General features: G+C 42.4%; 1 long non-coding RNA gene across 1 annotated transcript in view; it reads left to right on the forward strand.

The window, feature by feature from the left end:
• The window catches only part of LOC139752016 (uncharacterized), a 135,745-nt gene extending 121,047 nt beyond the window's left edge, over nt 1-14,698 (forward strand). Inside the window, exon 3 of the long non-coding RNA XR_011713465.1 lies at nt 14,657-14,698. This is a non-coding gene — a long non-coding RNA (uncharacterized lncRNA). The remainder of the gene's footprint in view (nt 1-14,656) is intronic.

Genomic DNA, 14,698 nt, shown 5'->3' on the forward strand with positions numbered 1-14,698 from the left:
TTCCTTCTTATACACAGAATTTTGTAGCTTATTTTCATATAGGCATTTATCAAAGTCTTTTGCGTTGTCCCATTTTCATTACTTTACATTGGAGTAAAGGTGGAAGGATGGAGTGAAAAATATTTTGAGTGATTGGGGCCTGAACATGCAGGAGGGTGAAAAGCATGGAAGGAATAGAGGGAATTGGAATGATATGGTATACCAGGGATGACGTACTGTCAGTGGATTGAACCAGGGCATGTGAAGAGTCTGGGGTAAACCATGTCTTTCCTGGCACTACCCCGCACGCATGCAGGGGGAGGGAGTTGTCATTTCATGTGTGGCTGGGTGTCGATGGGGATGAATAAAGGCAGCAAGTATGAATTATGTACAAGTGTATATATGTATATGTCTGTGTATGCATGTATATGTATACGTTGAAATGTATAGGTATGTATATGTGCGTGTGTGGACATGTATTTGTATTCTTTCTTCTGTTTCATTGTGTTACCTCTGATGCGGGAGATAGTGACACAGTATAAAAGATAAATAACTACATAAGATTGTGCTTAGTTGCTGTCTCCCGCGATAGCGAGGTAGCACAAGGAAACAGACAAAAGATTGGCCCAACCCACTGACATACATGTGTATATACATAAACACCCACAAACGCACTTATATATACCTATACATTTCAGTGTATACTTACACATACATACACAGACATATACATATATACACATCTACGTATTCATACTTGCTGCCTTCATCCATTCCCATCACCACCCTGCCACTCATGAAACAGCACCCCCTACCCTCGCGCGCATGAGGTAGCACAAGGAAACGACAACAAGGGCCACATTTGTTCACACTCAGTCTCTAACTGTCATGTGGAATGCACCGAAACCACAGCTCCCTTTCCACATCCTGGTCCCACCAAACTTTCCATGTTTACCTCAGACTTTTCAAATTTCCTGGTTGTCCATTGACAGCACGTCAGCCCCAGTATACTATGTTGTTCTAATTCACTTTCTTCTTTGCAAGGCTCTCACCCTCCTGTATGTTGAGGCCCTGATCTCTCAAAATCTTTTTTACTGCATCCTTCCACCTCCAGTTTGGTCTCCCACTTCTCTTTCCCTCCACCTATGACAAATATATCCTCTTTGTCAATCTCACCTCAGTCATTCTCTCCATGTAACCAAACCATTTCAACACACCCTCTTCTGCTTTCTCAACCACACTCTTTTTATTACCACACATCTCTCTTACCCTTACATTACTTACTCGATCAAACCACTTCCCTCAACACATTGTCCTCAAACATTTCATTTTTTAGTATATCCACCCTCCTGTGTACAACCCTATCTATAGCTCATGCCTTGCAAATATATAACATAGTTTGAACTTCCATTCCTTCAAACATACCCATTTTTGTTCTCTGAGGTAACTTACTTGTCTTCCACACATTCTTCAACACTCCCAGATCCTTTGCCCTCTCCATCAACCTGTGCCTCACTTCTGCTTCCATGGTTCCATTTACTCTCAACTTTCTCCTTTTACACATACATACACAGACATAAACATATATACACATCTACATATTCATACTTGCTGCCTTCATCCATTCTCGTCACCACCCTGCCACACATGAAACAGCACCCCCTACCCCTCGCATGCATGAGGTAGCACAAGGAAACGACAACAAGGGCCACATTTGTTCACACTCAGTCTCTAACTGTCGTGGAATGCACCGAAACCACAGCTCATCATTCTCTCCATGTGAACCAAACCATTTAACACACCCTCTTCTGCTTTCTCAACCACACTCTGTTTTATTACCACACATCTCTCTTACCCTTACATTACTTACTCGATCAAACCACTTCCCTCAACACATTGTCTCAAACATTTCATTTTTTAGTATATCCACCCTCCTGTGTACAACCCTATCTATAGCTCATGCCTTGCAAATATATAACATAGTTTGAACTTCCATTCCTTCAAACATACCCATTTTTGTTCTCTGAGGTAACTTACTTGTCTTCCACACATTTTCAACACTCCCAGATCCTTTGCCCCTCCATCAACCTGTGCCTCACTTCTGCTTCCATGGTTCCATTTACTCTCAACTTTCTCCTTTACACATACATACACAGACTAAACAAGTTCACATCTACATATTCATACTTGCTGCCTTCATCCATTCTGTCACACCTGCCACACATGAAACAGCCCCTACTCCTCGATGCATGAGGTGCACAACTCAGCTCCCTTTCCACATCCCGATCCCACCAAACTTTCCATGGTTTACCTGAGACTTTTCAAATTTCCTGGTTGTCCATTGACAGCATGTCAGCCCCAGTATACTACGTTGTTCTAATTCACTTTCTTCTTTGCAAGCCTCTCACCCTCCTGTATGTTGAGGCCCTGATCTCTCATAATCTTTTTTACTTCATCCTTCCACCTCCAGTTTGGTCTCCCACTTCTCTTTCCCTCCACCTTTGACACATATATCCTCTTTGTCAGTCTCACCTCACTCATTCTCTCCATGTGACCAAACCATTTTAACACACCCTCTTCTGCTTTCTCAACCACACTTGTTTTATTACCACACATCTCTCTTACCCTTACATTACTTACTCGATCAAACCACCTCCCTCAACACATTGTCTGCAGGCATTTCATTTTTTAGTATATCCACCCTCCTGTGTACAACCCTATCTATAGCTCATGCCTTGCAAATATATAACATAGTTGGAATTTCTATGCCTTCAAACATACCCATTTTTGTTCTCCGAGGTAACTTACTTGTCTTCCACACATTGTTCAACACTCCCAGATCCTTTGCCCCCTCCATCAACCTGTGCCTCACTTCCGCTTCCATGGTTCCACTTACTCTCAACTTTCTCCTTTCACACACTTCTCCAAACTCAGTCACCAAGCTCTGCAGTTTTTTACACGAATCAGCCGCTAGTGCTGTATCATTGGCAAACAACAACTGACTCACTTCCCAGATCCTTTCATCCACAACTGACTGCTTACTCACCTCTCTCTCCAAAACTATTGCATTTACCTCCCTAACCATCCTATCTATACACAAATCAAACAACCATGGAGACATCACACACCTCTGCCGCAGACCGACATTCATTGGGAACCAATCATTCTCCTCTCCTCCCACTTGTACGCATACCTTACATGTTTGGTAAAAACTTTTCACCACTTCCACTCATTTTTTTTTTTTTTTTTGCTTTGTCACTGTCTCCCGCGTTCGTGAGGTAGCGCAAGGAAACAGACGAAAGAAATGGCCCAACCCACCCCCATACACATGTATATACATACGTCCACACACGCAAATATACATACCTACACAGCTTTCCATGGTTTACCCCAGACGCTTCACATGCCCTGATTCAATCCACTGACAGCACGTCAACCCCGGTATACCACATCGATCCAATTCACTCTATTCCTTGCATGCCCCTCACCCTCCTGCATGTTCAGGCCCCGATCACACAAAATCTTTTTCACTCCATCTTTCCACCTCCAATTTGGTCTCCCACTTCTCCTCGTTCCCTCCACCTCCGACACATATATCCTCTTGGTCAATCTTTCCTCACTCATTCTCTCCATGTGCCCAAACCATTTCAAAACACCCTCTTCTGCTCTCTCAACCACGCTCTTTTTATTTCCACACATCTCTCTTACCCTTATGTTACTTACTCGATCAAACCACCTCACACCACACATTGTCCTCAAACATCTCATTTCCAGCACATCCATCCTCCTGCGCACAACTCTATCCATAGCCCACGCCTCGCAACCATACAACATTGTTGGAACCACTATTCCTTCAAACATACCCATTTTTGCTTTCCGAGATAATGCTCTCGACTTCCACACATTCTTCAAGGCTCCCAGAATTTTCGCCCCCTCCCCCACCCTATGATCCACTTCCGCTTCCATGGTTCCATCCACTGCCAGATCCACTCCCAGATATCTAAAACACTTTACTTCTTCCAGTTTTTCTCCATTCAAACTTACCTCCCAATTGACTTGACCCTCAACCCTACTGTACCTAATAACCTTGCTCTTATTCACATTTACTCTCAACTTTCTTCTTTCACACACTTTACCAAACTCAGTCACCAGCTTCTGCAGTTTCTCACATAAATCAGCCACCAGCGCTATATCATCAGCGAACAACAACTGACTCACTTCCCAAGCTCTCTCATCCCCAACAGACTTCATACTTGCCCCTCTTTCCAAAACTCTTGCATTCACCTCCCTAACAACCCCATCCATAAACAAATTAAACAACCATGGAGACATCACACACCCCTGCCGCAAACCTACATTCACTGAGAACCAATCACTTTCCTCTCTTCCTACACGTACACATGCCTTACATCCTCGATAAAAACTTTTCACTGCTTCTAACAACTTGCCTCCCACACCATATATTCTTAATACCTTCCACAGAGCATCTCTATCAACTCTATCATATGCCTTCTCCAGATCCATAAATGCTACATACAAATCCATTTGCTTTTCTAAGTATTTCTCACACATTCTCCAAAGCAAACACCTGATCCACACATCCTCTACCACTTCTGAAACCACACTGCTCTTCCCCAATCTGATGCTCTGTACATGCCTTCACCCTCTCAATCAATACCCTCCCATATAATTTACCAGGAATACTCAACAAACTTATACCTCTGTAATTTGAGCACTCACTCTTATCCCCTTTGCCTTTGTACAATGGCACTATGCACGCATTCTGCCAATCCTCAGGCACCTCACCATGAGTCATACATACATTAAATAACCTTACCAACCAGCCAATAATACAGTCACCCCCTTTTTTAATAAATTCCACTGCAGTACCATCCAAATCTGCTGCCTTGCCGGCTTTCATCTTCCGCAAAGCTTTTACTACCTCTTCTCTGTTTACCAAATCATTTTCCCTAACCCTCTCACTTTGCACACCACCTCAACCAAAACACCCTATATCTGCCACTCTATCATCAAACACATTCAACAAACCTTCAAAATACTCACTCCATCTCCTTCTCACATCACCACTACTTGTTATCACCTCCCCATTTGCGCCCTTCACTGAAGTTCCCATTTGCTCCCTTGTCTTACGCACTTTATTTACCTCCTTCCAGAACATCTTTTTATTCTCCCTAAAATTTGATGATACTCTCTCACCCCAACTCTCATTTGCCCTCTTTTTCACCTCTTGCACCTTTCTCTTGACCTCCTGTCTATTTCTTTTATACATCTCCCACTCAATTTCATTTTTTACCTGCAAAAATCGTCCAAATGCCTCCCTCTTCTCTTTCACTAATAATCTTACTTCTTCATCCCACCACTCACTACCCTTTCTAATCAACCCACCTCCCACTCTTCTCATGCCACAAGCATCTCTTGTGCAATCCATCACTGATTCCCTAAATACATCCCATTCCTCCCTCACTCCCCTTACTTCCATTGTTCTCACCTTTTTCCATTCTGTACTCAGTCTCTCCTGGTACTTCCTCACACAAGTCTCCTTCCCAAGCTCACTTACTCTCACCACCCTCTTCACCCCAACATTCACTCTTCTTTTCTGAAAGCCCATACAAATCTTCACCTTAGCCTCCACAAGATAATGATCAGACATCCCTCCAGTTGCACCTCTCAGCACATTAACCTCCAGAAGTCTCTCTTTTGCGCGCCTGTCAGTTAAAACCTAATCCAATAACGCTCTCTGGCCATCTCTCCTACTTACATACGTATACTTATGTATATCTCGCTTTTTAAACCAGGTATTCCCAATCACCAGTCCTTTTTCAGCACATAAATCTATAAGCTCTTCACCATTTCCATTCACAACACTGAACACCCCATGTATACCAATTATTCCCTCAACTGCCACATTACTCACCTTTGCATTCAAATCACCCATCACTATAACCCGGTCTCGTGCATCAAAACCACTAACACACTCATTCAGCTGCTCCCAAAACACTTGCCTCTCATGATCTTTCTTCTCATGCCCAGGTGCATATGCACCAATAATCACCCATCTCTCTCCATCAACTTTCAGTTTTACCCATATTAATCGAGAATTTACTTTCTTACATTCTATCACATACTCCCACAACTCCTGTTTCAGGATTACTGCTACTCCTTCCCTTGCTCTTGTCCGCTCACTAACCCCTGACTTTACTCCCAAGACATTCCCAAACCACTCTTCCCCTTTACCCTTGAGCTTCGTTTCACTCAGAGCCAAAACATCCAGGTTCCTTTCCTCAAACATACTACCTATCTCTCCTTTTTTCACATCTTGGTTACATCCACACACATTTAGGCACCCCAGTCTGAGCCTTCGAGGAGGATGAGCACCTCCCGCGTGACTCCTTCTTCTGTTTCCCATTTTAGAAAGTTAAAAAAATACAAGGAGGGGAGGATTTCTGGCCCCCCGCTCCCGTTCCTTCTAGTCGCCTTCTACGACATGCGAGGAATGCGTGGGAAGTATTCTTTCACCCCTATCCCCAGGGATAATATATATATATATATATATATTTTTTTTTTTTTTTTTTTTTTTTATACTTTGTCGCTGTCTCCCGCGTTTGCGAGGTAGCGCAAGGAAACAGACGAAAGAAATGGCCCAACCCCCCCCATACACATGTACATACACACGTCCACACACGCAAATATACATACCTACACAGCTTTCCATGGTTTACCCCGGACGCTTCACATGCCTTGATTCAATCCACTGACAGCACGTCAACCCCTGTATACCACATCGCTCCAATTCACTCTATTCCTTGCCCTCCTTTCACCCTCCTGCATGTTCAGGCCCCGATCACACAAAATCCTTTTCACTCCATCTTTCCACCTCCAATTTGGTCTCCCTCTTCTCCTCGTTCCCTCCACCTCCGACACATATATCCTCTTGGTCAATCTTTCCTCACTCATTCTCTCCATGTGCCCAAACCATTTCAAAACACCCTCTTCTGCTCTCTCAACCACGCTCTTTTTATTTCCACACATCTCTCTTACCCTTACGTTACTTACTCGATCAAACCACCTCACACCACACATTGTCCTCAAACATCTCATTTCCAGCACATCCATCCTCCTGCGCACAACTCTATCCATATCCCACGCCTCGCAACCATACAACATTGTTGGAACTACTATTCCTTCAAACATACCCATTTTTGCTTTCCGGGATAATGTTCTCGACTTCCACACATTTTTCAAGGCTCCCAAAATTTTCGCCCCCTCCCCCACCCTATGATCCACTTCCGCTTCCATGGTTCCATCCGCTGACAGATCCACTCCCAGATATCTAAAACACTTCACTTCCTCCAGTTTTTCTCCATTCAAACTCACCTCCCAATTGACTTGACCCTCAACCCTACTGTACTTAATAACCTTGCTCTTATTCACATTTACTCTTAACTTTCTTCTTCCACACACTTTACCAAACTCCGTCAGCAGCTTCTGAGTTTCTCACATGAATCCGCCACCAGCGCTGTATCATCAGCAAACAACAACTGACTCACTTCCCAAGCTCTCTCATCCCCAACAGACTTCATACATATATATATACATACACATACACACGCACATATACACACACACACACACATATACATATATATACATATGAAAACTGTAAGAAATAATTTAGAAAACTGAAACTTCTAGCTTGAAATGAAATGAAAAAAATGAATGTCACATAATGGTTCAACCTCTGGCTATGGAAAAGGGAAATGTATAATTTATTTACACAAACATCAATAGTAGTTCTCATCAATTTAACCACTGTATCAATAAGCTTCAATGTCTAAGCTACATTTTTTCCAATTGCACTATTTTCTTGTCAAAGCACCATGTATGAAAACTATCACTCCAGTAAGTAACACAACTATAAACATTTACTTCCCCTTTAAAAAAGTTCTGGGGAAGTCTGTCTCAATACACTGCGGGACACTCTACCACCTGGAGAGGTTTGTGTTGCAATGGTTTTTGATTTACAAACGTAGTAGCATCACTGGTGGGCGGAAGAACATTCTTGTAACCACATATATATATACATAAATGCCCATATACACGTATGTAGAGACATATACATATATACTCTTGTATACATTCGTACTTCCTTGCCTTCATCCATGTCTGTCACTACCCTTCCTCACAGGAAATAGCATCACTACCCCCTGTTTCAGTGAGGTACTGCCAGGAAGACATACAAAAAAAGGCCAACTTTTGTTCAACCTTATTTTATAGCTGTCATGTGTAATGCACTAAACCCTCAGCTCTCTATGCACATCCAAGCCACAGACCTTTTCATGGTTACTCCAGATGTTTTACATGCTCTGGTTCTGTCCTTTGACAGAATGTTGACCCTGGTATGCCACTTCGCTCCAATTCACTCAATTCCTTGCACACCTCTTAGCCTCCTGCATGTTCAGGCCCTGATTGCTCAAAATCTTTTGCACTCCATCCTTCCACCTCCAATTTGGTCTCCTTCTTCTCCTTGTTTCCTCCACCTCTGACACATATATCCTCTTTGTCAGTCTTTCCTCACTCATTCTCTTCATATGTCCAAACCATTTCAACACACCCTCTTTTGCTCTGTCAACCACACTTTTTATTTCCACACATCTCTCATACCGTTACATTACTTTTTTGACTAAACTACCTCTCACCTCATGTTTTCCTCAAACATTTCATTTCCAACAAATCCACCCTCCTCCGTACAACCCTACCTATAGCCCATGCCTTGCAACTAATATAATATAGTTGGAACCAATATTCCTTCAGACATACACATTTTTGCACTCTGAGAGAACTTTCTCTCTTTCCACACATTCTTCATTGCTCCCAGAACCTTCGCCCCCTCCTCCACCTTATGACACTTCCATTTCCATGGTTCCATCCGCTGCTAAGTTCACTCCCAGATATCTGAAGCACTTCACTTCCTCCAATTTTTCTCCGTTCAAAGTTACCTCCCAATTAGCTTGTCCTTCAACCTTACTGAACATAATAACCTTGCTCTTATTCACATTTACTCTCAACTTTCTCCTTTAACACACTTTTCCAAATTCAGTCACTAACTTCTGCTGTTCCTCACATGAATCAGCCACTAGAGTTATATCACCGGCAAACAACAACTGACTCTTCCCAGTCCCTCTCATCCCGAACAGACTGCATACTCGCCCCTCTCCAAAACTCTTGCATTTACCTCCCTGACCACCCTATCCATAAACAAATTAAACAACCATGGGGACATCATGCACTCCTACCGTAAACTGATATTTACTGGGCATCATTCACTCTCCTCTCTTCCTACTCGTACACATGCCTTACATCCTTGGTAAAAACTTTTCACTGCTTTTAGCAACTTACCTTGCACTCCATATACTCTTAAAACCTTCCACAAAGCATCTCTATCAACCCTATCGTATGCTTTCTCCAGATCCATAAACATACAAATCCATCTGTTTTTCTAAGTATTTCTTGCATGCATTCTTCAAAACAAACATGTGATCCATACATCCTCTACCTCTTCTGAAACCACACTGCCTTCCCCAATCTGATGCTCTGTGCATGCCTTCACCCTCTCAAACAAAACCCTCTCATATAATTTTCCAGGAATTCTCAACTTACCTATACCTCTGTAGTTTGAACACTCACCTTTATCCCCTTTGCCTTTGTACAATAGCTATATGCATGCATTCTGCCCATCCTCAAGCACTTCACCAATGTCCATAGATTCACTGAATATCCTTACTAACCAATCAACAACGTAGTCACCCCCTTTTTTTGATAAATTCCACTGTAATACCATCCAAACAAACCATCTTATCAGATATAATTTTCTTCAAAGCTTTCATTACCTTTTCTTTGTTTACCAAATCATTCTCCTTGACCCTCTCACTTTGCACTCTACCCTGACCAAGACACCCTACATCTGCCACTATATCATCATACATATTCAAAAAACCTTGAAAATACTCACTCCATCTCCTTTTCACTTCATCACTACCTGTTATCACCTCCCCACTTGCCCCCTTCACCGATGCTGACATTTGTTTTCTTTTCTTACGCATGTTATTGACCTCTTTGGAGAACATCTTTTTATTCTCCCTAAAATTTAATGATACTCTCTCACCCCAGCTCTCCTTTGTTCTCATTTTCAATCCTTGCATGTTTCTCTTGACTTCTGCCACTTTATTTTATGCATCTCCCAGTCATTTGCTCTACTTCCTTGCAAATATCACCCAAATGCCTCTCTTTTTTCTCTCACTAACAACATTACTTCTTCATCGCACCACTCATTATCCTTTCTAATTTGATCACCTCCCACCTTTCTCATGCCACAAGCATCTTTTGCATATGCCATTACTGCTTCCTGAAATACATCCCATTCCTCACCCACTCCCCTCACATCATTTGCTCTCACATTTTGCCATTCTACTATCAATCTTTCCTGGTACTTCCTCACACATGGCTACTTTTCAAGCTCACTTACTCTTATCACTCTCTTCTCCAAAACATTCTTCTTTTCTGAAAACCTCTACAAATATTTGCCTTTATCTCCACATGATAGTGATCAGACATCCCTCCAGCTGCCCCTCTCAACATACTGGCATCCAAAAGTCTCTCTTTTACATACTTATCAATTAACATGTAATCCAATAATGCCCTTTGACCATGTCTCCCACTCACATACGTATACTTATGTATATCTCTTTTTTTAAACCAGGTATTTCCAATCACCAGTCTTTTTTCAGCACACAAATCCACAAGCTCTTCACCATTTCCATTTATAACATGGAACACCCCATGTACAGCAGTTATATCCTCAACTGCCACATTACCCTCCTTTGCATTTGAATCACCCATCACTATAACCAAGTCTCATGCACCAAAGCTCCTAACACACTCAGCTGCTCCCAAAACACTTGTCTCTCATGATCTCTCTTCTCATGACCAGGTACATAGGCCCAGTAATCACTCATCTCTCTCCATCCACTTTCAGTTTTACCCATATCAATCTAGAGTTTCCTTTCTTCCACTCTATCACATAATCCCACAACTTCTGCTTCAGAGTAGTGCTACTCCTTCCTTAGTTCTTATCCTCTCACCAGCCCCTGACTTTACTCCCAAGACTTTCCCAAACTACTCTTCCCCTTTACTCTTGAGTTTCGTTTCACTCGGAGCCAGAGTATCCGAGTTTCTTTCCTTACATATTCAGTCATCCCAGTCTGAGCCTGTGAGGAGTATGAGCACTCCCTGCTAGAGTCCCTCTGTTTCCCTATTTAGAAATTTAGATACATGGTGGGGGGGTTTCCAGTTCCCCGCTCCTGCCCCCTTTAGTCGCCTTCTACAACACGCAAGGAATATGTAGGAAGTATTCTTTCTCCCCTAGCCTGAGCCAGTTACCCATTTGATTGATGAACCCCTGAGATGGATGAACAGCTGGGTTGACTGTAAACCGACTGTTGTAACCAGGATTCGAAACTATGTGCTTGATCTTAGGTGGCTCATGAATGTGTTATGGTCAGGAACACTAACTGCTGCACCACCTGTACTTTCTCTTTCCTTCTTGCTATCATGTAGACCTCTAGGCAGAATAATTTCCATGACTCTAATAACATCAGGTACACTTTTCCTTATATGATCCTTGAATTACAGTTCATTACTACTAACTATTAATCCATGAATATTTGAATACATTACTTTCAGTGATGGCTTGCGCAAAAGACGCTTGTGGCAAGAGAAGCGTGGGAGGTGGGTTGATTAGAAAGGGTAGTGAGTGGTGGGATGAGAAGTAAGATTATTAGTGAAAGAGAAGAGAGAGGCATTTGGATGATTTTTGCAGGGAAAAAATGCAAATGAGTGGGAGATGTATAAAAGAAAGAGACAAGAGGTCAAGAGAAAGGTGCAAGAGGTGAAAAAGAGGGCAAATGAGAGTAGGGGTGAGAGAATCATTAAATTTTCAGGGAGAATAAAAAGATATTCTGGAAGGAGGTAAATAAAGTGCGTAAGACAAGGGAGCAAATGGGAACTTCAATGAAGGGGGATAATGGGGAGGTGATAACAAGTAGTGGTGATGTGAGAAGGAGATGGAGTGAGTATTTTAAGGTTTGTTGAATGTGTTTGATGATGGAGTGGCAGATGTAGGGTGTTTTGGTCGAGGTGGTGTGCAGAGTGAGAGGGTTGGGGAAAATGATTTGGTAAACAGAGAAGAGGTAGTGGAAGCTTTGTGGAAGATGGAAGCTGGCAAGGCAGCGGGTTTGGATGGTATTGCAGTGGAATTTATTAAAAAAGGGGGTGACTGTATTGTTGACAGGTTGGTAAGGTTATTTAATGTATGTGTGATTTATGGTGAGGTGCCTGAGGACTGGCGAAATGCATTCATGGTGCCATTGTAAAAAGGCAAAGGGGATAAGAGTGAGTGCTCAAATTACAGAGACATAGGTTTGTTGAGTATTCCTGGTAAATTATATGGGAGGGTATTGATTGAGAGGGTGAAGGCATGTACAGAGCATCAGATTGGGGAAGAGCAGTGTGGTTTCAGAAGTGGTAGAGGATGTGTGGATCGGGTGTTTGCTTTGAAGAATGTATGTGAGAAATACTTAGAAAAGCAAATGGATTTGTATGTAGCATTTATCGATCTGGAGAAGGCATATGATAGAGCTGATAGAGATGCTCTGTGGAAGGTAATAAGAATATTTGGTGTGGTAGGCAAGTTGTTAGAGGCAGTGAGAAGTTTTTATCGAGGATGTAAGGCATGTGTACGTGTAGGAAGAGAGGAAAGTGATTGGTTCTCGGTGAATGTAGGTTTGCGGCAGGGGTATATGATGTCTCCATGGTTGTTTAATTTGTTTATGGATGGTGTTGTTAGGGAGGTGAATGCAAGAGTTTTGGAAAGAGGGGCAAGTATGAAGTCTGTTGTGGATGAGAGAGCTTGGGAAGTGAGTCAGTTGTTGTTTGCTGATGATACAGCGCTGGTGGCTGATTCATGTGAGAAACTGCAGAAGCTGGTGACTGAGTTTGGTAAAGTGTGTGAAAGAAGAAAGTTAAGAGTAAATGTGAATAAGAGCAAGGTTATTAGGTACAGTAGGGTTGAGGGTCAAGTCAATTGGGAGGTAAGTTTGAATGGAGAAAAACTGGAGGAAGGAAAGTGTTTTAGATATCTGGGAGTGGATCTAGCAGCGGATGGAACCATGGAAGCGGAAGTGAATCATAGGGTGGGGGAGGGGGCGAAAATCCTGGGAGCCTTGAAGAATGTGTGGAAGTCGAGAGCATTATCTCGGAAAGCAAAAATGGGTATGTTTGAAGGAATAGTGGTTCCAACAATGTTGTATGGTTGCGAGGCATGGGCTATGGATAGAGTTGTGTGCAGGAGGGTGGATGTGCTGGAAATGAGATGTTTGAGGACAATATGTGGTGTGAGGTGGTTTGATCGAGTAAGTAATGTAAGGGTAAGAGAGATGTGTGGAAATAAAAAGAGCGTGGTTGAGAGAGCAGAAGAGGGTCTTATGAAATGGTTTGGGCACATGGAGAGAATGAGTGAGGAAAGATTGACCAAGAGGATATATGTGTCAGAGGTGGAAGGAACGAGGAGAAGTGGGAGACCAAATTGGAGGTGGAAAGATGGAGTGAAAAAGATTTTGAGTGATCGGGGCCTGAACATGCAGGAGGGTGAGGGGCATGCAAGGAATAGAGTGAATTGGATCGATGTGGTATACCGGGTTCGACATGCTGTCAATGGATTGAATCAGGGCATGCGAAGCGTCTGGGGTAAACCATGGAAAGTTCTGTGGGGCCTGGATGTGGAAAGGGAGCTGTGGTTTTGGGCATTACTGCATGACAGCTAGAGACTGAGTGTGAACAAATGGGGCCTTTGTTGTCTTTTCCTAGCGCTACCTCGCACACATGAGGGGGGAGGGGGATGTTATTGCATGTGTGGCGAGGTGGTGATGGGAATGAATAAAGGCAGACAGTGTGAATTGTGTGCATGTGTACATATGTATGTCCCTGTGTGTGTATATATATGTGTACATTGAGATGTATGGGTATGTATATTTGCATGTGTGGATGTGTATGTATATACATGTGTATGGGGGTGGGTTGGGCCATTTTTTTCGTCTGTTTCCTTGCGCTACCTCACAAACGAGGGAGAGAGCGACAAAGCAAAATAATAATAATTATAAAAAAATTACTTTGTCTGACATTACCATCTCCTAATACTTCTGCCCTCTCTGCAGTTCTAGTAGGGCTGTTCCATCCTCTTACCACAAGTGGCATCTTCAGTTTTTCCTTTTTTTCACACTTAGATTTATCACACTTGATGAGGTACAAGCACCTTTCTAGGGCTTAACCTGTTTGAGGCACCCTCTGCCATGCACCCACCACATACACCACACCCTGCATTAGAATTGACTAGTCTGATAAGTACTGTTTTCTTCCTAAACTCTTAATGTTTAACTCTTTAATTTATTATAAAAAACTATAATATTTTTTACACTTAATCATGTTAATAGAAACTTGGAATGGTTTAGTCTAAATTCTAAAGAAAAAAGTTTGTCTTATTTTTTGTGCAACTTTTTCATAAACTGGAGGAGAGAGATTTTTACTAATTCTTTGTGTACTTTAGGAACCCAAAGAAATCAGCTGTTTCCTGAAAGGGTTAAATCAA

Source organism: Panulirus ornatus, chromosome 12 (assembly GCF_036320965.1).
Source record: "Panulirus ornatus isolate Po-2019 chromosome 12, ASM3632096v1, whole genome shotgun sequence".
Classification (NCBI taxonomy): domain Eukaryota; kingdom Metazoa; phylum Arthropoda; class Malacostraca; order Decapoda; family Palinuridae; genus Panulirus; species Panulirus ornatus.